Source organism: Cricetulus griseus, chromosome 3 (genome assembly GCF_003668045.3).
Source record: "Cricetulus griseus strain 17A/GY chromosome 3, alternate assembly CriGri-PICRH-1.0, whole genome shotgun sequence".
Taxonomy (NCBI): Eukaryota; Metazoa; Chordata; class Mammalia; order Rodentia; family Cricetidae; genus Cricetulus; species Cricetulus griseus.
Window position 1 is genome coordinate 25,986,618 of NC_048596.1, and position 16,921 is coordinate 26,003,538.

At 38.8% G+C, this 16,921-nt stretch overlaps 1 non-coding gene across 1 annotated transcript; it reads left to right on the forward strand.

The window, feature by feature from the left end:
- Positions 1-16,029: 16,029 nt before the first annotated feature.
- LOC113834790 lies at positions 16,030-16,136 on the forward strand. Its single transcript, XR_003483594.1, has one exon. It is a non-coding gene; the product is annotated as a U6 spliceosomal RNA (small nuclear RNA).
- The last annotated feature ends 785 nt before the right edge of the window (positions 16,137-16,921 follow it).

The window sequence follows — 16,921 nt, forward strand, 5'->3', positions numbered from 1 at the left end:
GATGTATCACAAAAATATTAAAGTAAATAAAATTGCAAAAATGTGTAATTGTAGTGGGCCTGGTTGTCTCAATATCACATCTAAACAAGCAAATGTGCACTTGACATCAAAACCAGGTTTTCTATTTCTGGGTCCTGCCAAATTTCTCAGTCTCTAACATAGGGCCAATTTCATGTTTCATTATTTTTTTTGCCTAACTGGCATCCCATTTATATAGAATCAAGTCACACATATCTTTAATACACAGGCCTGCAATTTCAATAAAAATCTTACATTCTCTTTTCCTGAATGAACTTTGATTTTACATGTTGGATATTTGGAATAATTGTTGGAGTCACCAACTCACTTTGATATCGGGAATGAAACCTGCTTATATATGATATTTTGTGCAGCCCAACACTCACCAGCTTACCAAAATGAGTAGAGAGTAAGAGCATTGCATTTGATTATTTGTGCAGAAGGGAAAGCTGCAGATATCTGCCAGCTGAGTTAGGTTTACAAAGAAAACAAAACTTTCAAGTGACTTTTCCACAATAAAGCTCAGAATTCTTGTCTCCTGCAACCCTGCAACTTTCCACCCCAGCTCAGGGGGGATGAATTACCCTGAGTTCCAGTGAAAGTACTCCTTTGGCATAGTATCTGGTGAGCTGATTTCTACCCCAGCATGTGTAAACAGGTGCTTTACAAAGAATGTGACAGAAAGCAGTGGACTATTGTCCACAGTGCAACTTTTCAAGGGTTCCTCTTCAACCGAACATAACACTTTGGTACTTGTATTAAAAGTGTGCACATGGTACATGCAATTGGGAAACCTTAAAGCTGACTCCCAGTGACATAGGTCATACCTTCAAGGCCATGCCTCCTAATCCTTTCCAAACAGTCCTACCAATTGCAGATCAAGTATTTAAACATATGAGCCTACAGGGGCCATTCTCATTAAAACCACCAAACTTGATTTCCTTTTTCACTTTTCAGGGCTTACCAATATGTGATTCTGAAACTCAAGTATATACGTACGTACATTATATAATACGATCTGCATATAAGAGAGAGCTGACCATATGACTCATCTATACCACTTCCAAGGAAATACTCAAAGGAACTGCATTCCACTGCAAGGATGCTTTCACATCCATGTTTGTTGCTGCCGTGTTTTCCATAGTTAGGGAATGGAACCAGTCTAGAAGCTTATCAAGTTGTTCTTAATTCAGCTCACTCTCAAATTCACCTGGGGCAGTTTTTGAAAAGCAGCTTCATGCGACCCTACCAGAGACCTAATCAGAATCTCCAGGGATGTAACAAAAGGAGTGAAATACTCATCAGTGTGTAAAAATTACTGGAAAAAGATAGCTGTGTCTGCAACATGCCTGATGATAGGTTATTTCGTTTTGTTTTTGCCCATCTGTGATGGGAATTCAATAGCTCCAGATATAGATTGCTCCACAGTTGGTACATACTATTATCTTTTGGGACGTAGTCTTACTCTTTTCTAAGTATATGTATTGCACAGTCCAAAAAGTGTTAAAACTACATTTCCAAAATTTCCTTGTAACTAAGAACCTAGGTATGAGAGAAAGCCCACCAACAATATGTGTTTTCATCAGTTTTAAAAGACTATTTAAGAAGGCAGCCTACTGCCTGTGGTTCCTGGTTGTCACTGTTAGCCAGGTGGATGGGAAGTGATCTTTCAGTGATAGATTCCACAGTTAATTTTTCAGTGTCATGGATGTGCTTAGGTGTGGACATAGCAGTGGCTTATTAACTCTAATCTTGGGGTTACTGATTTGAATATTTGCTCTCCAGACTGGTGGTATTCGTAGACTTCTGAGTAGTGACTGGGTGGCTGTGGTGCCAGGCTAATATAGTGATGGGCTTTGGACTGTACCTTCCTCAGTGGGGTCTGTTCACTAGTGTTCTGGAGACACCTAAGAAAGCAGCTTAGAGCCTTCTCTTTCATTATCCCCACCAACCTTGTGACTGCAATACTTAATTCCTACTACTAGCTCTCTTTTGATAACTTTCATTTAACAAAGAAACTAAGATCTCAGGAAGGGAATAACTTGTGCATAAACACATAGTTACCTATAGCCATGCCTCTTTGAACTGACCTGATTTTATCAGAAACACACAATTCACTGCCAGTGGTGTGGTGGAGACCAAGTCCCAGGCGTAGTAATTACCAACTGAATTTTTGATGTGAGCATGTTTCCAATGGAGGTATAATTCATGTAAGATGTCTTGAAAAATTTATGAATGGCATGTGTGAATGTGAGTTTGTGCATAGACCTGTTACAGGAAACTAGGATAAAGTGCATTTGGTTTTTATCAAGGCATGCTTCTGTCTAATACCTTGGTATGTTATCTATTAGTGGGTTCAGCCTCCAGCACACACACACACACACACACACACACACACACACACACACCTGCTGTTATCCTTAATATAAAAACTATATGTTTGTGAAACAATTATGCTAATTAAAAGCTTTTTTTCTGAAGTTTTTAAAGTAATTTTTAGCATATAAAATAATGGGTTTGTTATATTTTCATACATATTATTTTACTGTTTCATACATATTAAGATATTATTGCATCTGAATCATATTTCTAACACTCTCACTCCTATTTCCTGACCTTAATCCCACTGATCCTTTCCTTCCATATGGATGTGTAGGTACATACATATGACATGAAATACATAACATACATATTAAAATTTACATTTCCCATATGACAGAAGTTGTGTAGTATTTTCTCTTTCTTTGTCATTACTCTCTTGCTCCTATTTGTCTTCCCTCTAGATCCTCTTCTCTCTCCTCACAGTCCCCATTTTACTTTCATGTCACAAAACCACACATACTCATGTGCATTTAGAATTCAATCTAGAACTACATAATGAGAAAACCTTTATAAGTCTGACTAATTTTAGTAAACATGATGATCTCCATATCTACTCATTTTTCTATAAATACAATAAATTCATTTTCTTTATGGATGCTAAAACTCCACTGTTTTATATATTTTCTTTGGCCTGCATCTGTTGATGGGTATCTAGGATAGTTCCATATTTTGGCTATTGCAAATAGTTCAGCAGCAAACATGTGTGTGCAAGTTTTTCTGTTTTATGCTCCAACATATGGTATACTCAGTAGTGATAGAGTTGGATAGTATGGGAATTCTACTTTTAAGTTTTTGAGGAAATGCCTAACTGACTCTATAATGGCTGTACCAATTTTCATTCCTACCACTGTCTCTACTTTTCTTTCAACTTTTTTTATTTGAATTAGAAACAGGATTGTTTTACATGACAATCCCGGTTCCCTTCTCCCTCCTGTTCTCCCCTACCACCCCCCACACACACTAAAACCCTATCTATCACATATCCTTTCTGCTCCCCCTAGATGGTGAGGCCTTCCATAGGGTGTCATCAGAGTCTATTGTGTCCTTTAGGATAGGGCCTAGGCCAACCCCCGTGTGTCTTGGCTCAGGGAGTATTCCTCTATATGGAATGGGCTCCCAAAGTCCACACTTATGCTAGGTATAAGTACTGAACTTCTTCAGGAGGTCCCGTAGATTTCTGAGGTTTCCTCACTGAAACCCATGTGGCTGGGGTCTGGATCAGTCCCATGCTGGTATCCCAGCTATCAGTCTGGGGAGTAAGAGTTCCCGATGTTCAGGTCAGCTGTTTCTGTGGGTTTCACCAGCCTGGTCTGGACCACTTTGCTCTTCACTCGTACTTCTCTGCATCTGGATTCCAGTTCAGTTCAGTGATCAGTTGTGGGTGTCTGCTTCTACTTTCACCAGCTGCTGGATGAAGGCTATAGGATGGCATATAAGTCAGTCATCAATCTCATAATCAGGGGAGGGCATTTAAGGCAGCCTCTCCTCTGTGGCTTAGTTGGTGTCATCTTTGTAGATCTCCAGACCTTTCCCTAGTGTCTGATTTCTCTGTAAACCTAAAATGTCTCCTTCTATTATGGTGTCTCCTTTCTTGTTTTCTTCTATTCTCCCCCCGACTCAACCTTTCTGCTCCCTCATGTCTTCTGCCTCCCTCCTCTTCTCCCCTTCTCATTCTCTAGCTCCCTTCTCCACCTTCCTGTGCTCCCAATTTGCTCAGGAGATCATGATCCTTTCCCCTTCTCCAGGGGACCATCTATGTCTCTCTTAGGGTCTTCCTTGTTTATTAGCTTCTTAGGCAGTGTGGATTGTAGGCTGGTAATCCTTTACTCTATGTCTAAAATCTGCAAATGAGTTAATACATACCATGTTTGTCTTTTTGCGATTGGGTTACCTCACCCAGAATGGTTTCTTCTAGATCCATCCATTTTCCTGCAAATTTCAAGATTCCATTTTTTTTCCACTGAGTAGTACTCCATTGTGTAAATGTACAACATTTTCTCTATCTATTCTTCGGTTGAGGGGCATCTAGGCTGCTTCCAGTTTCTGGCTATTACAAATAGTGGTGCTATGAACATTTTGACAATTCTGACAGGAGTAAGATGGAAATCAGCCATCTGTCAGCTGTGGGGTTGGTGAATATCTTTTCCAGTCTGTGGGCTGATGTTTTGTCTTGCTGACTGTGTCCTTTGCCTTAAGAAGCTTCTCGGTTTCAAGAGGTCCCATTTATCAATTGTTGACCTCAGTGTCTGTGCTACTGGTGTACTATTCAGGGATCAGTCTCCTGTAACAATTAATTCAAGGGTATTTCCCACTTTGTGTTCTAATAGGTTCAGTGTAGCTGGATTTATGTTGAGGTCTTTGATCGATTTTGACTTAAGTTTTGTGCAAGGCAATAGGCTTGGATCTAACTGCAGTCTTCTACATATCTGCAACCTGTTATGCCAGCATCATTTGTTGAAGATGTTCTCTTTGTTCCATTGTATAAATTTGGATTGTTTATCAAAAATCAGGTGTTCATAGGTGTGTGGGTTAATATCAGGGTTTTCAATTCTATTCCATTGGTCTACCTGTCTATTTTTGTGCCAGTACCAAGCTGTTTTCAGGACTATAGCTCTGTAATAGAGCTTGAAGTCAGGAATGTGATGCCTCCCGAAGTTACTCTTTGTACAGGGTTGTTTTGGTTATCCTGGGTCTTTTGTTTCTCCATATAAAGTTGAGAATTGTTATTTCAAGGTCTGTGAAGAATTGTCTTAGGGTTTTGATAGGGATTGCATCCAATCTGTAGATTGCTTTTGGCAAGATTGCCATTTTTACTATGTTGATCCTACCTATCCAAGAGCATGGGAGATCCTTCCATTTTCTGGCGTCTTCTTTAATTTCTTTCTTTAGAGACTCAAAATTCTTATGGTACAGGTCTTTCACGTTTTTTTGGTTAGTGTTACCCCAAGGTAGTTTATGTTGTTTGTGGCAATTTTAAAGGGTGATGTTTCTCTGGTTTCTTTCTCCACTAATGTGTCATCAGTGTATAGTAGGGCTACAGGTTTTTTTGAGCTAATCTTGTATCCTGCCACTTTGCTGAAGGTGTTTATCAGCTGTAGGAGTTCCCTAGTAGAGTTTTTCGGGTCACTAATGTAAACTATCATATCATCTGCAAATAGTGAGAGTTTGACTTCTTCCTTCATTTGCATTCCCTTGATCTCCTTTTGTTGTCTTATTGCTCTAGCTAGAACTTCAAGGACAATATTGAAGAGATATGGAGCGAGTGGACAGCCTTGTCTTGTCCCCGATTTTAGAAGAATTGAATTGAGTTTCTCTCCATTTAATTTGATGTTGGCTGTTGGCTTGCTGCATATTGCTTTTATTATGTTGAGGTATGTTCCTGTTATCCCTGATTTCTCCAAGACCTTTATCATGAAGGGGTGTTGGATTTTGGCAAAGGCTTTTTCTGTATCTAGTGAGATGATCATGTGTTTTTTTTTCCTCAGTCTGTTTATATGGTGGATCACATTGATGGATTTATGTATGTTGAACCATCCTTCCATCCCTGGGATGAGGCCTACTTGATCATGGTGGATGATTTCTCTGATGTGTTCTTGGATTTGATTTGCCAGTATTTTATTGAGAATTTTTGCATCCATGTTCATGAGGGATATTGGTCTGTAGTTCTCTTTCTTAGTTGTGCCTTTGTGTGGCTTAGCTATCAAGGTTATTGTAGCCTCGTAAAAAGAGTTTGTCAATGTCCCTTCTGCTTCTATTGTGTGGAACAATTTGAGTAGTATTGGTATTAGCTCTTCTTTGAATTTTGGAAGAATTCTCCAGTAAATCCATCTGTCCAGGGCTGTTGGGAGACTTTTGATGACTGCTTCTGTTTCCTTAGAGGTTATAGGTCTGTTTAAGTTGCTTATCTCTTCTTGATTCAATTTTGGTAAGTGATATCTGTCCAGAAAATTGTCCATTTCCTTTAAATTTTCAAATTTTGTTGAGAACAGGTTTTCAAAGTATGACCTGAAGATTCTCTGGATTTCCTCAGTGTCCATTGTTATGTCCCCTTTTCATTTCTGATTTTGTTAATTTGCATGTTCTCTCTCTGCCTTTTGGTTAGTTTGGATAACGGTTTGTCTATCTTGTTGATTTTCTTGAAGAACCAACTCTTTGTTATATTGATTCTTTAAATTGCTTTCTTTGTTTTGACTTTATTGATTTCTGCCCTCAGTTTGATTATTTCCTGGCGTCTGCTCCTCCAGGGTGAATTTGCTTCCATTTGTTCTAGAGTTTTCAGCTGTGATGTCAACTCTCTGGTGTGGCTATTCTCTAGTTTCTTCATGTGAGCACTTAGAGCTATGAACTTTCCTCTTAGTACTGCTTTCAAAATGTCCCATAAGTTTGGCTATGTTGTGTCTACATTTTCATTAAATTCTAGGAAGTCTTTAAATTTCTTTCTTTATTTCTTCCTTGAGCCAGGAATGGTGCAATTGCGTGTTGTTCAATTTCCTTGAGTTGGTAGGTTTTCTGCACTTTGTTTTGTTTTTGATTTCTAACTTTAAAGCATGGTGGTCTGATAAGACACAGGTGATCATTCCAATTTTTTGTACCTGTTGAGGTTTTCTATGTTGCGGAGAATGTGGTCAATTTTTGAGAAGGTTCCATGTGATACTGAAAAAAAGGTATATTCTTTTGTGTTTGGATAGAAAGTTCTATAGATGTCTGTTAATCCCAAATGGGTCATAACTTCTGTTAGTTCCTTTGTCTCTTTGTTAAGTTTCTGTTTGGTGGTCCTGTCCAGTGATGAGATTGGGGTGTTGAAGTCTCCCATTATAACTGTGTGAGGTTTTATTTGTGATTTGAGTTTTAATAATGTTTCTTTTACAAATGTTGGTACCTTTGTATTTTGGGGCATAGATGTTTAGAATTGAGACTTCTTCCTGATGGATTTTTCCTGTGACGAATGTGAAATGACCTTCTTCATCTCTTTTGATTGATTTGAAGTCTATCTTGTTAGATACTAGGATAGCTACCCCAGCTCGTTTCTTGTGTCCATTTGACTGAAATATCTTATCCCAACCCTTTACTCTGAGGTAATGTCTGTCTTTGAATTCGAGGTGTGTTTCTTGTATGCAGCAGAAGGATGAATTCTGTCTTCGTATCCATTTTGTTAGCCTGTGTCTTTTTATAGGCAAGTTAAGACCATTAATATTGAGGGAAATTAAGGTCCATTGAGTGTTTATTCTTGTTTGGTTTTGATTTGTTGCTGGTACTGGTATGTGTATTTACCCTGCCTTTTATTTTGTGTTTTTATAGAGGGGGATTATCTATTGCCTATGTTTATGTGAGTGTTTACTATGCATTAAAACATTGGATGAACACGTATTACTATGGATGCCAAATAGTGTAGTGTAGAATCAGAGTTCTCTTTCTACAGCAGCTAACCTCATGGAAGATATTTGTCTCAAGAGTTTGGTCTACATGCATCCCGTAGGTTCATGCTACCAAATTCTGAAGTTATTTTCAGATAATGATATCATATCCTAGATTTAAGCAGACTTTTCTGTCCTACCAGCTGATGGGGTATGTACTGTGTATGTTTATCTTATTGATTGTTAAATAAAATACTGTTTGGCCAATGAGACAGCAAGTTAGACAGGACTAGGAGTCAAAGAGGATTTTGGGAAATGTAGTAGAGAAGTGGTGATCCAGGCAGGAAGTGACATAGCAAGGAGACTCATATTTAAAGAAGGAGAAACAGGAAATGTCCCCCCTTTTCCCCTGGCTCCTCCAGCAGCACAATGTGATCCACCGGCAAGGAGGGACACCAACAAGGCGTCCTATAAGATAAGTTTTATAAAAAAATATAGATTTATGATAATTAAGACTGAGCTAACAGATGAGAATCCTAGTCATTGGCCAAGCAGCTTTGAACCTAATACAAGTTTCTGTGTATTCATTTGGGCCTAACTCGGGCGGGAGTCTGGCATAAAGCACACATGTGGCAGTGGGGCTTGGCAGCTTTTGGCGGAAAGATTTATTGTAACGACCAGCCATTTCCCAAGTAACAATACAGAGACTTATTACTAATTATAAATGCCCAGCCAATAGTTCAGGCTTGTTCCTAGATACCTCTTATAAGCCAAATTAACCCATACTTCTTATCTACACTCTGCCACATGGCTCAGTAGCTTTTCTCAGTACAGCAAGTTTACTTCCTTCTCTCTCTATCTTCTTGTGATTCTGAGACTCCTCCCCATTCCTCTTTGTGCTCTCTGTTCATCTGCAAGTCCTGCCTGACCTCTAGCTGTTAAGCTATTGGCCAGTCAGCTTCTTTATTAACACAAAACAGTGACATATATTCACAAAGTGTAAAGGAATATTCCACACCTAGCTCAAGAGGAAAGGATACCTCCATTTGGGTGTCACTGCTTTAGATAACCTTCTTCTAGGCATTTTTCAGCCTGTCACTATTGAGCTGTCTCCAGTGGCTGCCTCTCATATAGGTCTATGGTGTGTTGATCTCAGGTGCCCTGCCTGATTGTTCTTCCTTGTGTGTATGCTCTTGGTGTTAGGTACCTGGTTAGACACTAACAAGTTTAAGGAGATTAGGGCTGGATAACTACTTTGTAGTGAATAGCATGAAAAACCAAGAACTAGAACTGTAGAATTCTATTGACTGATCCAAAGTAGGACCCAACTCATATCTCTGCCCATGGAAGGATATGTGACATCTTGACCTGACATTGTCACCTGACTATCTAAACATGGTTCCTAAACCTTATAAAATTACTATTTAGAAGAAGGTTTTCTTTCCTTTTTTTTTGGAAATTTTTAAATTCAAATTAGAAACAATCTTGTTTTATGTATCAATCCCAGTTCCCTCTCCCTCTCATCCTCCCATGCTCCCCACCAACCCCCCATTCCACCCTCAATCCACTCCCCAGGGAGGGTGAGGCCTTTCATGGGGGATCATCAAAGTCTGTCATATCATTTGGAGCAGGGTCTAGACCCTCCCCCATGTATCTAGGCTAAGAGAGTATCCCTCCGTGTGGATTAGGCTCCCAAAGTACATTCATGTACTAAGGATAAATACTGATCCACTACCAGAGGCACCATAGATTAACCAGGCTGCCAAACTGACATCCTTGTTCAGGGGGTCTAGTTCAGTCGTAAGCTGGTTTCCCGGCTGTCAGTCTGGGGACCATGAGCTCCCCCTTGTTCAGGTCAGCTGTTTCTGTGGGTTTTCTCAACCTGGTCTAGACCCCTTACTCATCATTCCTCCCTCTCTACAACTGGATTCCAGGATTTCAGCTCAGTGCTTAGCTGTGGGCCTCTGCTTCCACTTCATCAGCTACTGGATAAAGGCTCTAGCATGGCATATAAGGTAGTCATCAATCTCAATATAGGGGAAGGGCATTTAAGGTAGCCTCTCCATTATTGCTTAGAATGTTAGTTGGGTTAATCCTTGTAGATCTCTGTTCATTTCCCTAGTGCTAGATTTATCTTTAAACCTATGACTGCTCCCTCTATTATGGTATCTCTTTTCTTATTTTCCTTTATTCCTCCCACCCAATCTTCTTGCTCCTTTATGTTCTTTCCCCATCCTCTTCTCCCCTTCTTTATCTCCTAACTCCCTCTCCTCTCCCCTCATGCTCCCAGTTTGCTCAGCAGATCTTGTCCCTTTCCCATTAGAAGAAGGTTTTCTAATAAAGAACACAAACACACCATTGCCCCTTCTGTAAAAGTTGATAGAAATGGTCCCTTCAGTTACCAGGACAAAAACAAAACAAAACAAAGAACCTCAAACAAGTCCTTTATTAGGAAAGCTCTTCCACGGGCCTTCAAAATATGCAAAGCCTGCTAAAATGTAAATTTAATTGCTACAGTGGTCTCTATGGTCTTTGTACACTTTCTCTTGTGAGTGTGTTCAGCTTTGCAATGGTCTAGTTTACCATAGCCAACTTTTACCCCTTGCATATGCCCTGCTTCAGTTTGTAATTCATGGCATTTTGTTTAGTCTAAATTATTTGAGAAATAATAGGAAGCCAGAGTAGGGTGCTGGTGATGCCAGGGTGGCTAATTTTTAACCAATAAGTTCTTCCTTAAGATGGTTCCTGGACACAGCCCTCTAAGCTACAGTGAATTCCTCTCCACTGCTTACCTGTCCCACCAGGGAGGTGCCATCTTGCCAAAACCTGCAGGTGGCTTTGGGACTTGTGATAGCTAAATCTTTTGTTCTGTAGATGCAATTGCAAATCACTTTTCATCAGAGCCAAATGGCTCACCTTTCTCTCTTCTCAACAGGGAGCTATCTGGCTGGAGTTCTTGTATCTACTTTATTACCACCCCTTGACCTGTCACTGTTTTTCAAGGCACAATTGACAATAAAAAATAATCTTCCCCATTGCCCCAATCGATTGCACTAACAAATATTATTACATCTCTATAATTAAATATGGGGCACAAGGGACACTTAATTCAAAAAGAGTGGGTAGACATGTAGGTAAGAAGAAATACATACCCTAAGGCAGAAGAAGAGTATGAATTAATGTGTAAGAAAGAAAATACACAAAGTGTCATCACAAAATGGTTCCATGAATAGTATTTATAGTTGATTTGTTTAATCCATTTTTATTGAGTTTCTCTTATGTGCAAGTCAGCCAATGCAGAAATCAGGTTTCCAGGCATTATCTAGCATGTCTTTTAATGGGAGCCATAAAGAAAATCTGACTGACTGGGTAAAACTATTCTTAGATGAATCCAGGATGGTCCACATTGATCAGAATGCACTTTCTGAAGCACTCACAGTCTTTTTACTTTTTCAGTATAAACTCTAGCTTGAGATCATCAACAAAATATCAGTGGATAATTGGTGAACATTTTCCTTTTGCAAAAGTCAGATAACTCTTTGATCTCTGTCTTCTGTGATTTTCAAATCTTCTGTGATTATTAAAGTTTCCTTAGTGTGAATCAATAATCTAATTTTCAAGCTTTCTCATTACCTTAATTTGTAGTTAAGTAATTCATAAAACACACATTTATTGAGGATTCTGTGTTCTGGTAGGCTCTGAAGTGTCAATGGTGAACAGAATATAGTGCTTGTCCTCATAGGTTAGACCCTCTTACTGAAGAGCAATTAATTACAATTAATCATGATGTTACCAGGTAGCACATAGGATTGTAGATGTTCATGGCAGATGGAAGCGCTCCCAGAAGTGGTGACAGTGTCATTGTATAGGCCAGCCCCCAGGAGGTGTGACTAGGTTTGTAATATCCTTCCCAATTATTTTAGACTTCAAAGTCCTCATTACAGCCCAGTTCTGCCTTTTTACTTGGGCCGTGATGTTTCAAAGAAGCCAAGTAATCACTAAGCTTTGCTGTTTCTCACCATCTAATTCTGCCCTGTCTTAGTAGTCTATGAAATGCTCATCAGTTTCTCTGATGCAGTTTAACTCTTTCCCTCTTTCTTTTTTGTTGCCTTAAGCAATTGTTTTTATTTCCCCATCTCTGAAGCAATTCCTTTTCTTAGTTCTCTTCTTGTGAAATACTAGATTTGTTGCTTTTTTCTTGTTTCTTTACCTTTTAATTTCTTACACACAAACCAGAAAAAAAAAACATTATTACAAAAAGTTATTGTGGAAAGCAGTTAAAAATACACATTAAAAGAATATTGAAAACACTTGTCTTCTCATTACATATATTTGCCTATATCTTCATGTACATTTACACACAGAGAATCAAGTAGATTTTTTTGTCCATATGTGGTGCTTAGAATCAAACTCAGGAATTGCACACAGTAAACATGTGGTCTACTATTGAGCCACACTTCCAGGCCAGTGTGCTTTTGTTACCTGTGGTTCTCACTCACCTTATGTCATGGTCATCTATCAGCTTGATTTGAATGGTTAAATTAGTCTTTCATTGCTAGAACTTGAAAATAGCCTTCAGAGGAACAGCCTTGTAACTAAATCTTTGAATAAAGTTATAAAACATTATGAAAATTCTAGAAATAATAGTTATTGAAAATGTATTTTACTAGCTGAGACAACTCTTTAAAAGTGGTTCCTCCAAGTTGTTGCCAATCAATAAGTTCTAGAGGAGGGGAATTCAGTTTTTTCAGGGATAAAGGCCATGAGGGGCTAACCCATGCTCCAGTAACTAGTCCTAAACTTATGCTTATAAAGACTAAGTGGATTTTATGGGTTTTAATAAACAAAGCATATGAAGTTGTGAGGAAAAAGCAGTGGATGGATAGGGGTGGAGGAGTAGTTTTAGAACAAGTTAATGGGGTAGATTTTATCAAAACCTATATGTATCCATTATGTTCTCAAACAATAAAAAAGGACAAATTGCTCCTTCATTGAGTGTGTATAGGAAGGCCAGAGGTCGAAGTGGGGTGTTTTCACTGTTAACTCACTTTACACCTTATTGTTTGAGACACTCTCTCTCACTTACTGAATCTAGAACTTACTGATTTGACAAGACTCTCTGACCAGCAAGCTCCAGAAATCTTTGTATCTCTGTTCCCCAGTGCTGTGACTCCAGGCATGTGCCTCCATGGCCAACCTTTTTCTCTTCTTAACCCAGGTGTTGGTGATCTGAATCTGATACATATGCATACATATCCTTACCCTAAGGATTTCAGAGGAGTGGGTGGGATAATCCTTAGTAACAGTTAACTTAGAAAGTCTATGATAATTAATATATGTACTTAGAAATATAAAGCAATTTTATTTCAAAAGAGTACCTTTCAGAAGCATAGTGAACCTGTCTCATTTCTACTTCCTCTGTTATTGTGGACTGAGCAAAGGCATGGTAGAGGAAGCCTAGATGAAAGTTTGTTATGGTCACCACTGATGAATTTCTGTTCCCTAGGAACTCACAAAAGGATGCTGACAGACTGAAATAATTCTTTAAAATAATCTTCGGAACCACATTCAAGTGCAAGGCAATGCATGCTAGAGCATTTGTGCAAAATAAATTGGCCTTGATGGGGGAGGGGGGAAAGGACACAAGTTTCCTGGGAAGGGAAGGAGAGTGGTCTTGGAAGAGGTGGGGAGGAGGTTGAATATGATCACAGCACACCGTATGAGATTCTCAAAGAACTGATCAAATTTTTAAAATGACCTTTGTACGTGTTTTTGAGATTAAAGATGCTTTGAGTTCTGTATAAGATCTATATGTGAATTAGCTTTGACTTTTTAATCATGTTGTTCACAGTTTCTTTCTCTTCTTCCCTATCTCCATCTGCAGCTAAACTGTTTGTTTTTTGTTGTTATTGTTTTTGAATTGAATTGGTGATAGTGGGATTTATACAGATACCATTACAAGTGCACCTGCCAGGGTCTAGTTTGAAGGGATGGGATATGCAACCTCCCTGTGGAAATGCCCCCTGCCATGAGTTCTTTTCTGTGTTAGGGTAGGGTGTGCCTCTATGTCACAGAGACCTGTACTAAAATATAGATTTGCTATTTACTAAAATGGCAAACTACTTAATCTCCCTGAACCCACTGCTTTCCTCCAATAGTGTGAGACGTGGAGAATATCCATTCCCTTGTAACACTGTTGGAAGAATGAAAATGAATGACAACAAAAGGCCTGTCTCTAAGGCGTTCTTCCTGTTCTGACAGAATGGCTCAGAAGACAGAAGCATAGATGGATATTGAGAGATAGATGTGTTTTAACTTCATGACATTTTTTTTTTTTTCTGGAAAATTTTCTTGTCCTTTAAGATCAACCTGCAAAACACTGGATTTTTCCCTTTTACACTGTCATGTCAATTGTAAAACTTTCACAGTTTCCTCCAGTGACATGGATTGGAAGTCATCATAAATGTGGGGAAAAGCCGTGTTACTGAGATAATGATTTTGAGATTTTTCAAAGAATCAAATGGCCATGAAAGATGCAGTGAGAGACACAAAGCTGCTGCAGCTGCTGCCAGGTGCATTCCTTTCATGCTACCCAGGCTGACTGAAATATTGGCTTTGACTGGTGAATGGGTTTGGATTTTAGGTCTAGATAAAATTGCAGAGAGACAATAATTAAGCAGTGGAAACTGAGTGTCTAAAGAGCTAATCCAAATATAGGAATTACAGGGATATAATGTGGAATGACTTATTACTACTGGTTTTTGAGAAGGTGTGGATACCAGTATGCAGAGTGTATCTCCACAGAGTAGGAGTCTGTTTTGCAGGGCCTGAATGGCTGCTAAATTCAGCCTCTCTGCTCAGTATACAGCCTCATTGTGGATAGTTTAACTGTCTGCACTGTGTTTCCTTTGCTTCTAAAACAGGGTTGCTGATAAATCTGGACTCTGAACGGTTTGGGAAATACAAATGACTCAATGCATGGAAATGGTTAGCTCATAGAAAGGTCTCAAACTGTCATTATTATGAAGGTGTAAGCCTAGACTAATGCCAGAGACTTGGTTTCTAACTCCAGCCTTGACAGACTGGCATTTGGATGCTTATGTAATATGTTTTTCCTTCTGAGCCACATTTCCTTGATAGAAAAATGCAAGGAGCAAGATAGCACAGAAAATATCTTTCAGTTTCAGATGTGAACCTATAATGCAAGACATGCTTTTATTCTTTTTAACACAGAATTATCTAGAAAAATGTAAATTTTATAGTATCAAATTTAATTCTCTTAAAAATATGTTTATCCCACTGTCTTGTTTGTTTCTTCTTGTCCTTATTATGAATATGTGATATGATCTGTCCTTCTGTATGCTATGAATGTGTTACTTTTATTGTTTGATAAATAAAGCTGTTTTGAGGAAACAAATTTGTGTGTGTTCATGCATATACATGTATATGTGTGGTATATGTATTCACTTGTATGTGTCTGTGTATGTGTGAAGTTAGTCCCTCACTTATTTCCCACCTTCCTTTTTGAGTCAGGGTCTCTTGATGAGCTTGAAGCTCAATTGTTCAGGTAGGCTGGCTGGGCTACAGGCCCTGGGATTTGCCTGTCTGCCACTGGATTCCAAATACATACCAGTTGACCTAGCATTTATATTAGTGCTAGAGATGGAAGTTAGATTGCCAGACTTCTTTTACTAGTTTTTATTGACCAAGCCATCTCTCCAATTTCCAATTTATAATAATTCTTTTTTCACAGAACATAGTTCTGTGAACCTTGTAAAATGTGAATGATATAGAAAGAAAAGAATAGACAAACACAAAACATTGCACTAACTCTGAGCAACAGATTCTCATTAAATATTTAAGCGATTAAATTAAAAAAAATGTAGGGACTTTGATTAAAAAATGTGCTGATTGTGTTAAACATGATGTTTATGAATTAGACTGTGATCCTGTGGTCTGTTCTGACAGAACCCAAAGGCACAGTTATGAGAGAAAGTGTGTTTGTGTACACAGTTATGTCTGTCTGTCTATCTGTCCACACACATTTTTCTTTAGGATCATTTTTTCTGTTTCATATGAAAATGACAAACTTAATAATGTAATTATTCTGTCTGTGCATGACCAGCTATGTAAATTCCAAATCATAAAAGCTTAATGCTTGTTATATGGCTTGTGGATTAATATGAAGAAAATTAATACAAGTCTATATTCTTTTTTCTTCATAGAGACTTACAAAATGTATTCTTGCCTTATATAATGTGACATTTATTTCCTTGTGCTCGCTTTGACATCACATATACTAAAATTGAAACAATACAGAGAAGATTATTGTGGTCCCAGTGCAAGGATGACATGCAAATTTGTGAAGTATTCCATAAATTTTTCAAGTGGGAAGGGAAGAGAGGGATAAAGGAGGGAATATGGGGAGAGATAGATAAAATTAATGGCCAATTGAGGGATAGTATGGAAACCTAATACAGTAGAATAGGCGAGACAGAGCCTCAAGAAGCCATCTCTTGTCACTAAATGAAGCTTCCAGTACTAGGACTGGCTACATCTAATTGAGTTGTTGGCCAATGGCCTCACATGAGAATTCATAAGAAAGCTTGGCTGTTGGGCAAGACTGTAGGTTGCTCTCAGCAAAGTGGCCACTAGGTTCCATTTACAGAACTCATTACCCATCAACACAACTCATTAAACACCGGGAAGTCAACCAGGTGCCCACGTAATGCCTTTACCTCTATGTTATAGGTCTTTGGTACAGGAAGGTACCTTACATGCTTCCAAAAGAGAAATGTAAACACCAACCCAGTCACAAACCCTTTGATGTAGAATTTGTTTACTGCCTGTAAAATATGCTAGTGCAATAGCAGCATAAAGCTTGTGGGAGTAGCCAGCCAATATCTGATTTGATTTAAGGCCCAGTTCACAAGATGGAACCCATACCTACATTGACCATTACCAAGGATTACAAAGTGGAGTCAGAGATAGGTTGATAACTGGTAGTTTATTGGGGGAAAATACTCATGCAAGGGAACCAGTAACCAGGTTTGCACCCGAGCAGGACAGACTCAGTAATGCCTCCCAGCCAGCTCAGCCAAGTGAGAGAGCCGCATGCATGCCTCCCTCCTTCTTAAATCCTTGCTATGTAACTGTGACCATGCCAA